This window comes from Cynocephalus volans, chromosome X, assembly GCF_027409185.1.
Source record: "Cynocephalus volans isolate mCynVol1 chromosome X, mCynVol1.pri, whole genome shotgun sequence".
NCBI lineage: Eukaryota > Metazoa > Chordata > Mammalia > Dermoptera > Cynocephalidae > Cynocephalus > Cynocephalus volans.
Window position 1 is genome coordinate 19,639,846 of NC_084478.1, and position 15,119 is coordinate 19,654,964.

Below are 15,119 nucleotides of genomic sequence, written 5' to 3' on the forward strand. Positions count from 1 at the left end.
GAATGTGCTTATGTGACAGTAACTATACTTGCCACAGGGAGCTGCTGCTAAATGCACGCATGGAAGCTTCGAAGTTAGAGGATGTTCTTGCATAAAGGATTGTTGTCCCTCGGAAACATTTTTACTCATCTCGTGTGTGGGGATGGAGACTTAGGACCTTTGACAAAAGGGAAGCTTTATCACCTATGTCCTGACCAAGTCCACATCTGACGTTCTACGACAAGAAAAGGCTGGACCAAATAAGAAGCAGGAGCAAGTGACCTGTAGACCATTAGCAAGAATCAGAGGAATAGGCTTGGGTCTCCTCCATAAGACTTGGCCTAAGCCTGGATCCCTCTGTTAATCCATCTTTGAGAGAGGATATTGTTCCAAGAGGGAATTGGGCAGCCCCTTTCCTCTGTTCACTTAGGCCTGAAGCTCTGTCTTCCAGCACACATTTTCTTACATTTTCCAATCCATAAGTTCGTTCCTTATTGTTAGGGAAGGACTGAGCCAAAGGGAAACTGTGAGTTGAAATTAGCCAAGAGTGGATACTGACAATTACAGATAAATTATTTTACTTCTTTTCTTAGTGATGATAATCACAATGACCACAACAAATAATAATAATTAGTGCTTATTATTATTATGAAGAAGGTAATAACATAATTGACCAAGTGTAATATTTAAGTGCTTACAGTGTTCAAGACACTGTGACAAGAATGTTATACATATTTTCTTACTTAATTTTGGTAATAATTCAGTGATACAGGAGTATAAAGAATCCTTTTTGAATCAGGAAATAGACTTAGGGAACTTAAGTAAACTGCCAAAGGTCACACAGCTAATAAATTGAGGGACTCTGATTTGAACACATGTCTTTCTGATTCCAAAATTGTTTTTCTCAGCTATTAAACTGTGATATCCCCTTCTTTTCTTGGCTTTCATCACACTTTATTTCACATTCCTTCCATCTATATAATTTGTAATAACATAAAATTATCAAGACAAGATGAAAGTCACGCACTTCCTCCTTTAGATGCACAACTGTGTATGGCCAACTGAAAAATAGAAGCTTGGATGTGGCAAGTCTGTTAAATATAATTTCAACAGTAACCAAGTTGATTTTTGATGTAGCTGCAACTCCTGCAGTGTTCTTTTAAAAAATATTTCTCCAAAACATTAACACTGTTATTGCAAGGGAAAATCTGTGAAGTGGGCCACACTAAGCACATTTGGACTTGAAGAGTCCTATTTGTAACAATCACTTCATTTTACATAGCATTGGAGGTATATGACAATTCTCAAGTAAAACACAGAAAAACTTCCACACACCTCTCTGGCAGTGTTGCCTCCAGAATATTCTAGCACAGAGAATGTTCCCTGGGACAGTATAGATGGGGCACATGGGAGTTGAATGTGAATTACAATCATTTTTTTTCTTTTATTTTTTTTTCTCTTTTCTGGTGGCTGGCTTGCATGGGATCTGAATTATTGACCCCAGTGTTACTAGCACCACACTCTATTGAGCGAGCTAACCAGCCAGCCCCCTTGTTTATTTGTTTGTTTATTTTATTTGGTTTTCTGTTAGACAGTCATTTCATGATAAAATCCAAATCAATGCCAGGATACTGCTGGTTTAGTAACATTTACAAATCATAAATAATATTTAAACATAAGAATTAATAAATGACTAACAGAAAAACTAATACATGTATTAGTGAAAAACAAATTTAAATGACAGGATGTGCAAATACACAGTAAGTATAATGACATGGATGCTAATGGCCCAATTTTTTTCTCTGCTGTGTTCATATTAAACTGTCTATTAGAATCAATTATAATACTGTCAATTCTGTGAATGTGCCCTCAGGTTGTATTCTTTGAGAGGCATTCAGCACAAATCTGTGTGTTCTCATAATTTTATCACTGAGAGTTTCCCTTAGGCCAGTTAAGGTCTCTTTATCTTAACTGGGTTCACAGAGTCTCTTTACAATCTAAAAGAGCCTCAAGTCTGTATTTCTTATTGCTATTTCTGCAGTAGTGTTTTTCAGTTCCTGTCTTATTTGGTTTGAAAAGCAGAGTAATGCCTTTTTTTGCCTCCTCTCTTATACCTACCAAAGATTATTATTTTGTTGTTTTTGCTGCTATTGTTTGACAGGGAGCAAAGTAATACCAGTAAGTAATTGCCATAGCCTAGGAGCTGTGTAAACCATTTTTTTGTATGCATTATTTACTTTTTCACTTAACCTTCATTCACTAATGGCATTAGGAAGATGTTATTACTGTCCTATTGGAGAGAAAAAACCTTGAAACTGCAAACTCAGTCAAGTATTTGGTTTAAACCCTCACAGTTAGTGATGACGCCAGTATTTGAACCCAGGCGTTTTATAGAGTAGTTCTGACTCCCCACTTTGCTGTTCCCAATATGTAATGCTCTTTCCCAGACTATGAACAAATGGTTACAGCAGATGTTTACAACAATGCGATTTTTATCCCAACGATCACTGTTATTTGATATTTCTCCATTTTGTTTTGTGAAGGAAAAACTTAAGAGCAGTTCAAAATCCAACCGGGTGGTATCAATCTTAAGACTCAGGAGGCTTCTTCCATATTGGACGTCTGCCTTCCTCACACTTCTTCCCCCAGAAGTTAGGGTAGTAAATGGTATAGTTTTGATGACTCTGCTCTGAAAAAAAATACTTTTACACAAGGGTTTTGCAATTCATCCACATCTTATGACTACTAAGAGCTTAATTTGTATACTTCCTGAGTTGTTTTAGAAGACATTAAAGAAGTGTGTCACATATTTCTGAAGTTTAGATATAGGTAACCCAAGCAACTATATACAGATAGAATATTTAGACGTCTAAATATTCTATTTGTAGGAAGAAAGAGCATTTCATAGTCGAAACACAAGGCAAGCAGTGTCAACTCCATCCTTCCTTTTGTTCTTCTAAACAATATGGGGTCATTCTTGACTTTTCTCTTTCTGACTCTTTATGTTTACTTTTCTCATATATGCTGTCTGTCTGACTTTCACAACGTATTCAAAATCGTACTGCTCCTCACCACTACCACCAGTGTCAAAGCACCATCATCTTTCATTTGGAAATTTCTAATATTCTCTTCCCCTGGCTTCTACCTTTTTGCCCTACTAGTACATTCTCAGCACAATAACGGGAGCGGGGACTTTTAAAACAGAAGTCATACCCTCCCACTTCTTTGCTCAAATGTGTTTCTACCCTACTTAGAATAAAAGCCAAAGTTCTACCTGCGGTATATACAGCCTAACAAGATCTGGCCCCTTGAACTATGCAAGCTCTTCACCTGATAGTCTCTCTTTCCCATATTCTACGCCTGCCACACTAGCCACCTTGCTGTGTCTGAACTACATCAGGCACACTCTTGCTTCAGGGCCTTTGCACCTGCCCTTCTTTCCACCCAGAACACTCTACTTCTCAGAATTGTATCTATGTGGCACACCCTCACCTCCTTCAAAAATTTATTCAAATGTCCCCCCCCCAGTGAGACTTTCCCTAACCACCTCTTGAAAATTGTAATGTCCTCCCATCCCACCCTACCCATCTCTTATATATATATATATATATATTTTTTTTTTTTCCTCCACAGAACTTAGTATCATCTGATCACTTTGTACTTCTCTTATTCTGTTTTTTAAACCAGACTATCAGCTGTATAAGGGCTGTGATTTTATTTTTTTATTGTTTTATTTTGCTCAGTTCTGTGTTTCTAGCACTTGCTGTAGGCATGGCTTATTGTATTTTCTCAACAATTATTTATGGTATGTATGTATGTATGTATGTATGTATGTATGTATGTATGTATGTATAAATAAATAAACAAACAAACACACAAACAAATAAACAAATAAACAAACCTTTTTTTCTAGGATTATTTCCAATAATCCATTTATTTATTTCTCACGTAGTCATTGAGCAGCCCCTATGTACAGGCCCTATATCAGGCACTGGGGACAAAACAGGGAATTTGAACTTTTATGTCCAGTCCTATTTTGGAATAGTTTGATGGTTGTATCAGGAGATATTTTTAATTTACAAGGTACACTTGGCATTTTCTCTGCTGCCCCAATTCCACCCTTTTGGATAGTTTACTTCTTACTGATAGTGACCAGAGAAAGAATATTCTCCTGTTTTCAGCTTTTAGTTGCAAGAAAAACTAGTGAATTGAATCAGCTGGATGTTTTCCTCCATGTTCTGTCAAATATTTCTTCTGTAACTTCGAGATTTCAGATGGAGATCCCGGCTTTTCCATCCACTCTCAAGTACTGAAAGAACCTTAATTCTAGTATTAAAATGTTCAATCTCTTTCAAGCTTCTGTTTGAGTCATATCTTGTCCAAACAAAATTCATGGCCAAGACCAGAATCAAGGGATAAAAATGTATGCTGCCCCTAGATTGCGGGAACATAGCAAAGTTATGTAGCAAAGGACATAGGGAGAAGGAAGGGTGAAGAATTGGGTACATTGATGCAATCTTCCACAAACTTGGACAACAAGTATAACCCAGAAGTTTTCTGGGCCAAGAGTGATGTGTGGTCCCTGTATACATAGAGTATTAGAGGGTGTGAACACTTAAAACCTTTTATTCTCAGCTGAAAGCGTCATCCTGTTGTGTGTGCACTGCAGCAGTACTGGCCCTCATCTTCCCATAGTATCAGAAGTGAGACTCAGTCTTAAGTATTTTCTCGGATCTACAGGCGTTTGTGTCAGCACTAGCACATTCTCAGTTGTGTGCTTGGCTTCTGTGGAAGCTCCATAATCTTCTGCTCACACCTCAGAAACTTAGGAGAGGACGGAAAAGGAGAAAAATGTTGTCTTGGCCTCATGTAAATTTTAGAATCTCACTTTCAGTGCCATCCTCTCCTCTTCTTACTGTTCAAATAGTTACTTCTAGACTCATTTTGAATTTTGTTTTAAATTACATAATTCATAGATCTTCACTTCTCCTTTTCTGGATAGACCAGGCTACATCCTTTTCCCACCTGGATCACTGGGAATAACATTAGCTGTCTTCTTACTAATTGTCCTATAACCATTTCGTATAAATAACAGCAAGGAGCCTAATTTGGAGTGAAAAAATGCTCAACTTTTACTTACAGATAGAAATAATCTCCATTTCTTCAGAATAACACAAAACCTATTATGCAATAAAATATAAATTTTCATTTTATAGGTAGCAGTTGATTTCAACTTAACATTTACTTCCATTATCATTTAAAAGAGTGCCTTAAATATAATATATTTGATATTTTGTGAGAGAATTGGACTGAGTCAGACAGAGAAAAAATTGTTTTGATGATAAATAAGGAAAAATCCTAAACATCTTGGCTAGTATTGATTTTGGATGCATTGCTACATGTGTGAAGATCTGGTTCATTCTTCCCGAAAAATAACCTTCTGTGTTTTGTTACCGCAAGGTGATCTGCTATCATTTTCTTGGGCAGGAGTGCTGGTATGGTGGTGTAGGAATGTATTTTTAAATTATACACTAAAATCACTCAAATAATATCAAATTTTTGTTTATAGTTACTTAAAAGTATAATTTAAGAGGCTTATCAGATTTATAGGTGATGCATAGAGTATCATGGTTTTTAGTAGTGAATGTGTACTGCATAACTTCATAAATACAACAACTGTATTCCTATGTCTTAGATGATCCTTACGTGTTATGTTTCCCATGAAACAGGACCCTATGAAGTGAATTTTGATAAAGATCTCAGGCCTTGAAAATGCCTACATTGGCTGGTTGGTTGATTATTGAGAGTAGGTTGAGTAGGGTAGTTCTTCTTTGTACACTAGATGCCATTAGCACCCAGTCCCCCAGTTTTGACAACCAAAAGTATCTCCAGACACTGCCAAACATCTTTCTTGGGTGGGAGGGGGGAAGCAAAATTACTCCTAGTCGAGAAATACTGCTAGTAATAATGTTCAGTTCTTATCATTTACTAAGTTTCCAACATGTAAAAAGCAGTTTAAAAAACTCAAATATTACAGTTCTTATTTCATGTCTGATATAGTTAAACCAGCTTATTTGAACTTTTGTTGTCCAAGATTTCTATTAACCAGGATCTCTGCATATTTATAATAAAACAGTAAATGTCATTTATTTTCAGGTCTTTCTCCAGGAAAAAAATTAAAAAATGAATTTGTTTTAGTAATGTGTAGTGAGTGCTTATAGTTTTATGTTGCTTTAGGATCCATTTTTGAATATACGTTTACCTTTTCATACCAGAAGAAAAGTTCAGTCACCCTTGACACAGTTTCCAGTTCTATGCCCTGCCTGGATGGCTTCAGCTGGTGGCCAGAGAGAAAGACTTAGGGGCATGTCCTCTACCTAGCAGGCTGGGCTACCTGCTTTCCCACTGCTTCCTTTAAAGGGACCATTCAGACATCTGCCTGGAAACTTAGAGTGACCACCCCTCAGTCACAGCATGAGCTCCTGGAACTAGTTCCTGCTTGCTTTAAATCCAATAATTGAAACTCTCTGCAGAAAACCTGTTTGGCTATAAAAGTGTTGGCCCAAGGGTCCCCACTCAGCCCACCTGCACTCCCTCCCTGGCCTCCCTGTACATGTGGCGTCCTCCAGCCATGCCTTGTACACCCCAGGTTCCATAAGTACTAAAAACTCTTAAAGTTTTATATTGTGGTTGTGTCATTGAAGCCCTGCAGCAATTTGACCCCTGACACTGAGGCTGCCCTGCCCATGCACCAACCCTCCACCCCCAGGAGACTCATGTGTGGACCTCTGGTGTCTGCTGGGGACAGTAGCTACCAAATAAGTTAATAATGAAACTCAAGGAGTTGATTCAAGACACAACTCCCCTTCTGATGTCCTGCAGGTCTTTCCCTGCAGCAGGGAGAGCTTTCACACTTTCTACAAATCCACAGTCTAGCATTCTAGCAGGTCTCACCTCCTCACACTCATCTCCAACCCCTTTCCCCTCAGCTTACTGCTCATCTTGCTCACTGGCTTTCTTGCATATCTCTTTCCTGTCTACGGCCTCTGTTTTTGCTGCTTCCACTGGCCAGAATTCCGTGCAACTATATTTTCACATATCCCCCTCATCATCTTTCACATTTTGTCTCCAAAATCAGTCCCTGAAAAATACCTCTCTGCCCACAATCTGAGACAGCAACCCCTTCTCTTCTCTAACGTTGCCTTATTTTAGCTTATCAGTAGAACTTTCTCAATCTGAAGTCACCACATCATTTGCTTACTTTTATTGTCTTATTCTGCCCCCACCCCACCAGAGGCAAAGATGGATCCTGGACAGTCTTATTCTCCCCTGTATCGCGTTGCCTAGAAGACGAAACGTATTCAGCGAATATTAAGAACGAGTGTATAAAAGAATGTGAAAAAAATCACTCTCTTCACTATGATGGAAGGATTTCATTATAAAAAGAATTAAATTCCTTCTCATTTTATTAAAATCTATTAATTTAGTATCAATTTCAGAAACCAGTTTTTTTTTTTTCAGGATCTTCCTTAAACTTTTTTCTGTCTGAGTGTATTGAGGTGAACAAACTTGTCCGAGTTTCCACAGTAAAACTCAGCTTAGATTTGAAAACTGGAGTCAGAGTCAAGAACCTGTGTGGTTAAGCTCTTTGCTCTACAGCATGTCACCGTTCTCTTTCCTTTCTCTTTAAAAAGGTGCTGAAGCCAAATTATATATCAATGTTATAAAATCATCAGGTTAGAATTCTAAGCTTTTCGGGACAGGCAAATATATGTCTCCATATGTCCCTTCCTTTCTCTCACCGCCCTCTTTTTCTCCTTAATGGAAAGAATAGAGGGCAATTAGGTATCAACTGCTTCTACTTGGTCATCTCTCTACCTTAAAGTATTTGTCTCCAAAACAGAACTATTCTTATCCTATTTCTTATTTTTGCTGTAAATAGAGGTAAACTAATTTTGAGTTTATTTCTTTTTTCCACATGCTTCTGATTGTACTAAGCTTCAGTTGAAATGCTAGCTTTACAAATGTGTGCTACTCGAATTTGCCTTCAGCATATCTCGCCCCTTGACTTTTCACAACTGTTTCTCTTTCCAAATGTATTTTTTCTCTCTTTATTTTTTCCCACTCTGAACTCATAAAAGATCTTTGTAAACATGGTTTTTACAGCCATTTGTCCCATTCACTCATCAGTGGGATCACTCTTTGTAGTAATCTCATTACGATGCTTGCCACTCATTTGCTCAAGCTGTATCTCTTTTAATGCAGCTGTATATGGAGAACTCCTTTTAAAATTTTCCATTTGAGGGGCTGGCCCATGGCTCGCTTGGCAGAGTTTGGTGCTGATAACACCAAGGCCACGGGTTCAGATCCCTATATAGGGATGGCTGGTTAGCTCACTTGGAGAGTGTGGTGCTGACAAGACCAAGTCAAGGGTTAAGACCCCCTTACAGCTCATCTTTAAAAAAAAATCCACTTGAGATTATCTCATTGATACTTTACTCTGTGCATCTCATGCCATCCATAGGTAGAATTAGATTACCTAGACTGGTTTTATTATCCAGAGCAGAAGTTTTTTTTTAAATTTTATTTTAAAGATGATCAAGTAAGGAGATGTGACAACTTGCATAGATAATATTTTCTAATATCATTCAGCTTGCACCAATCAGACCCTTTTTTGCCTTTCCTCTCAAATAAACATTCCGAACGTTCCTGTTGTAACTTCTCCTATTCTCTTTTCACTGGCAGAGGCAGAGAATGACAGGTCACATACGCTGAGTGGCTTCCTTTCATCAGAAGGTAAGCGCCAGTCTTCCCCAGGACAGTCACACCTGACCATGCCATTGCATTGATGGTGTCTGACTTTCTTGGTTGCATGTTTCTCTCTTCACAAAAGATAATTTTAGCAGCATATCTCAAGGAGAAATAGAATTCTACTATATAGCAATTCTATATATCTTCAAAGAACCCCCCATTATTCTAAAATTATATCTACCTAATGATCCAATTTCTGTGTCTTGTGTATTTATGTTGACTTCAGCAATATTAGCCTGTTTTTCACTTTAATTCAACAATGAAAATATGAGAGGAAGAATATGCCTTTTTTGTAATATTCTTGAGGTTGCTCTTGGCACATACTTATGGGAGTCTTTGCCATCTATTAAGAATAAGCAACAAAGAACAGCAATGAAAAATGATAAGACATACCCATTCCCTAGGGCTCTAATGTTCAGGCTCAACTGGAGTCCCAAGGGTGTTTTAACACCTAAGGCCTCTGACTATAAATCTGTCCCTGGGGTCTTTTCAGTTACTTCAGGGAAGTGTCAGTTGCTTACAGTATAGGAAGCAATTACCCCCATGCAGAAAATAGATCAAGGAAAGGAAGGAAGAAACCTAGTTACTGGAACAAGGAACTGAAAAAAGAAAGCCTACAAGAAATGAAAATAAAAGAGCACATGGAAAAAAGTGCAATGACATATATTTACTATTTATTTTATACTTAGAAGATATATATAGATAGATACAGTGGCATATAGTTATAGTCATCTATATGTTCATTTGCATCCATATTTATATCCCATCCACATATGCATACATATGCAGATCCACATTTCTCTCCTTATCTGTGTCTGTCACTGAGAGGAAGCAGTCTTGGTGATTAAGAGCTCAAACACAAAAACAGATAGTTCATGTTGAAACCCAGGCTCTGCCAGGCACTAGTCATGTGACATGGACAGATATCTAATATGTCTGGGCCTCAATTTCTGCATCTCTAAAGTGGAACCATTCTCTACTTCATTTGCTTGTTATAGGATTAAAAGAGGTAACATGTATAAAACACAATGGTGCTGGGTGAAGTCATTATTATACTCTTTAAGGCACATTACTCCCATTAAAAGAAAATGGGTCCAAGAAACTGAAGCCTTTTTGTTTACGTGGGCTGAGTGGCTAGGCGTTAAATGCAAATTTATCAAGGCTTGCATATGCCTGTGAGCTGTTGAGAGACATAATCTCCCTCCCTACTTCCTCAGCCCAGGCACTTTCTGAGGTGAAGGCAGCAAAAGAGAGGAACCCTGTGATTGGCTTAGAGCCTGGGAGGCTCTGGAGGAGTGGCTGGTCTAAGCTGTGTGCTTTAGAGCTGGACGGTGAGTTCTGTATAATAGGAGTCCTCTCAAAAGCCTGTGGTGCTCTAGGTGATCCTGCCATTTCTCAGTACCCTTGATTTTAATTGGTTTTCTCGTGAAAATAGGTCAAATTGCTTGATTTCACTTACGGCTTGGGTCCAGAGCAGAGTCAATTTGTGCAACTCAAGTTTTCATGAGTTATTGCTTGTGTTGCAGTGAGTTACTGTGAACTCACAGGTACAGGCAGGAAACACCAAGGATTAAAACAGGAAAACAGAGTTTATTGATATGCTGGCGTTGTCTCACCAGACTCAAGTCCAAATGCTGAGCATCCCAACACAGTGGGGCAGTTATTTTTATAGTATAGTATTTCAGGGATTCTGTGACTGAGCAAGAGCAGTGATCTTATGATCTTATGGGGGTATGACTCTGTTTCAGGGTGAAAAAGTACAGCAGGTGAGAAGCATGCTGAAAAATTCTGTTTTAGCAGTCTGTGGAAACCACAGGGTGAGACCTAGGGGGCCTGTAGCTGCAGCAGGGTGTTAACAAGTCTGTGGTAACCACAGAATGAGAGAAGGCGGGGTGACATGACATCTGGTGGGGGTCTTGGTTACTGCATAGCATGGCACAGCATGGATGACTAACAACCCCAGCTGGGCTGGACACAGCCAGGTAAGTATGAGTGCCTCAATATATGCTGAGTTTTACACACACGCAATCACACTATTTTGTTCCCTTTTATCTCCTGTTCTTTCTTGTGTGGGTTATTTCTATTATCCCAACTACAAGGAGAAAAAAGGTAAAAGATATAGGTCTAAATGATGTTACTATAGACTGTAGGATGTTTAGCAACATTCCTGGCCTCTACCATTAGAGGCCAGTAGCAGCCCTCTCTCCTGCCATTTGTACAAGCAAAAATGGCTCCAGACATTGCCAAATGTTTTCTCGAGGACAAAATAACCCCCAACTGAAAACCACTGAGTTAAAATAGAATATTTTTGCACAGTGTTCTTGTCTCTCCATGCATGTATATACTAAACAGTAATTTAAAGAGGATAAAATTATTGTTACCCAATTATATCGAAGATAGTGTACTAATAGAAACATTTTGATGTTTATTATATAGTATACTGATTTTATTCCAATTTAAACAACAAAGGATCACATTTATTTAAAATTCTGCAGCTTGTACTCTAGAAAATCATTGATTGGAGCCATTTAATGAAGATGTTACCCTAAAAAGTGAAAAGTTTTATCTTATAAAAAGTTTCCATGTTCAGTTAGTAAAGGCTTTATTTGATTTCTTTTAATGTGTCTCAGCCAGATACATTTCTCAGAACCCAATAAAAATATACAGAGTAATGTCACATTGGAAATAATTTCACAGTTTACTATACTAATTTTAAGCACTATAGGTTTACTAAATTCCTGTTTGTGACAACGAAACCGAATAATTAAGGTAAAAGTTTAAAAGCAACACTGACCCTCCCTACTTCTTGCTTTATTGCAGGTAAATGGAGCCTACATATCCCCACATGCATTTATGGCTCTGGTGAAATTTAAAAGGCATCTTGCATGAACTGAAAGAATACACATTTTGTCTTTTTGTGTGATCTCATATTTTACTTAATCCAGAGCAGTAGATCAATAGCTGTGTGCCCAGAAACCACTTTTCAGTAGTGTTGTGGAGTATCAAGAACATGGAGAAAGAGAATTTTTATTGTCTCAAGAGACTTGGTGCCCTTTTGTATTGCTCATGGCAACAGTAATCTGAACTTTTTATTTACATTCTCTAAGCTCTGAACATTTAGAATTCAATGCTAGCATATTCAGAATGATTGAAACTGCTTTATTTGTCATTACCATGGTTACTAATAAGTTCTTAAACTCCCATACGTGAAATTGCTGAAATGAGCATTTTATGAAGCAAGTTACACATATATAAATCTCAACATTTACTACTTAAAACTTGTATGTCAGAACAAATACTAATTTTGTGCAAAGATTTGAAAAGTGTAAGCAAGTAAAGACATTATGTTGAGAGACAAGAACCCTAGTGCCTAGTTCTGTTTCCCATCTATGTTGTTGAGATCTCCATCAAGCTATATCACAATGAATTTGTTTTTAGTACCTTCCATGTGACATGTAACTTGTGGTGTCTTCATATTTGAAGTCGAGTTATTTACAGTGTCTCATATCTGTTATTTGAGCTTTTGGCTATTCCCCTGACATGATTTATAGAAGTCTGTATTTTGACTCATGCCATTTTGGGCTGCTGTTTCTTTTGCTGTTGTCAAACATTTTTTGAAGCAATTATTGGAATAAAGAAAAAATTAAAACTATAATTTTAACCTATTTAGAAAATAAGAATGAGTACAATGTATATTTATATGTCTTATTTCATGTGGCCAATACAGTACTCCAAGGAAAAGTCATAGCTACAGATATTGTCGTTATTAATTGAGAAAGATTAAAAATAAATGAGCCTATTAGCCAAGTCAAGAGTTATCAAAAGAAGAAAACAAGTTTAATGACCACAGGAGTAAGGACTTAACAAATATAGATAAGTCTGATGAATCAGAAAACAGAAAGAATAGAATTGAAAATTACATCCAAGATTTTGTTCTTTGATTAAACAACAACAAAAAATGGGTGAACTTCTGGCAAGTGTAATAGAAAAATGAGAAAAATGTACATACACACTAGAAAATATAAAGAGAACATAGCAACAAAGGTAGATATCCTATGGGAAATATTCTATAAATTCCATGAGAATACTAGAAAATCTTAACACAATAAAATTTTTTTTTTGGAACTGTAAACAGCCGAATTGGACTCAGAAAGAAGGATAAAACCTGAAATCAATGATAATGTCAGACATTTTCAAAAAACTGTTCCTCTAAAATATGCATGGCCCACCCAGATTCTTCATCTGTGAACTCATTTTTTTAATGCATTATAATTATTTCTAAACATAGACAATATTAGAAATCTTTCTATATCACTTTCAAGATGATAATGTATGTCCTGGGGGCGGGGGGAGGATTTCAAGGATCAGCACTTGAAAAAGAACCTACATGATGTTCTTCTAAGAAAATTGGTTTTAAAATCCTAGGAGAAAACCCAGCAATTAATTCCAGCAACATGCTAAAAATAAACTTTAACAAATCCCAGTTTATGTAACGGTTGAATCAATGTGAAGAAATTTAATGCTAGAATGCATGAAATGGTAAAACCTGTATGATCATGTTAATGGATACTGAAAAGACAGTTGATAAAATGCAACCTTAGTTAGTGATAAAAATTATTTTTTGTAATTGGAAATAAAAGGACACTGTTATCACATCATTATAAAGGGACTTACTGGATTGCATGGAGTAGCAGCAATCTCAGTAGATTAAGGAAGAAGACAAGGGGTATACGTTATTCCCGTCATTACATCACCCTATTCTGATAGTGCCACTACAATGAGACAAAACCACAACATCACACAAGAAAATATAAGAAGACACAAGGCTAAGGAAATTTCCATTGCACCAAACAGTGGAATTGCTAGGACGGCTGGGCTCCCTTTTGGCTGCCTCTCCCTCTAGTACAGCTTTTCCTGACTCACTGCCCTTGCAAGCAAGGTGAGAGAGATGTGAAAAGCTTCCTGGGGTGGAATTAGCTAACAGAAGTGGGTCACCTATGATAAAATACCAGACTTCCCAGGAGGGGGAAATATGTCTCTCAAGGCGCTGCAGAAGGGTCCTTGTGATTTTCCTCATTGTTGCTTTAAAAATCCAAATTTTCCACTTAACATCATGGTTACCCAAACTGATTTTTCCATTCATGATTTTCGATGAGCGAGGTGTGATTTGGGAACTGAATTCATGAAGAGGCAGCACGGCAGAGAGAAAAGCCCTGACATGGACCGTCGGGGGCTGCTGTGACATCTGTGGAACGCAACCCCTCTTCTACCACACCCCCTACCAGAATAATTATTCACCTTGACTTTTATTCACTGGAACACTTTATTTTTTTCCTACTTAAATATTACCTGCCTTTAGTATCTACAGTGATGGTGTTTATATTTTCACATTTTATTCTCCATCACTTTAAACTGGTTTCAAAGAACTTTGTGAGGGATAAGGAGATTATAACATTTTTAATTTATGCTGCTTGAACTTTGCGTATCTGCAATACTAGTGGACAAGGCATATTCGCACATTTGATATATAAATAACATGCTTTGGGGGCAGGATATAATTACAAATCCCACTTCCCAGAAAACTTTCAAAACTATTTTTTATAAAATTATAATTTAAAAAAATTTTGAAAATTATCGTGAATGCAATGATTACCAAAATGCAGAAATAATTTACGTGAAAGATACCTTCCTTAAAACAAAGTCACCTATGCTAAAATTCTTGTTGAACATTAATTTATGGTAAGCTCAAATGTCATTATCTTTCTAAATCTTTAAAGAGTATTACTTATGGAACTTCATGAAGAACCGGTGCTTTGTATTTTAACCCTACATCTGCTACTGACTTAATTTCAGTAATTTTTTATATGTGATATATTGCAGTGCCTTATTTCTCATTATTATACAGAATTACCAAGTCGAAAATTAATAAATGATTTTGTACATTGCCTGTCTAAAGATCACCATGTCAAACATTTTTCTCCTTCAAACAATAGAGAGAGAATCCATTCATATACAAACAACAACAACAAAAAAATCAGTTTTTAAAGGTCAAATAGTATTTGGTTTTCTCTGACTTACGTTCCGATGAAAAATGTTAGCGTTACAAATCTGGTATACTAAAACAGCCCTTCACTAGAGAGAAGGAAAATAAAACAGAGGCCAGTCTTTTCATTTAAACGTTTCTGGACAAATAATAAATCCTTTTGGAAATCTTTTCTATTTATATTTACATTGCATATAGATGACAAAAGATCATTTAAGTCTCGCCACTATTATTGTGATGGAAGAATTGTTGACACTTTTCATTAGTTAAATAAACTCTTCTTTAT

The 15,119-nt window shown here is 37.0% G+C and overlaps 1 long non-coding RNA gene across 1 annotated transcript in view; it reads right to left on the reverse strand.

Moving 5' to 3' along the window:
* The window catches only part of LOC134367660 (uncharacterized), a 144,778-nt gene that overhangs the window by 58,470 nt on the left and 71,189 nt on the right, over positions 1-15,119 (reverse strand). The gene's annotated exons all lie outside the window — the stretch shown is intronic.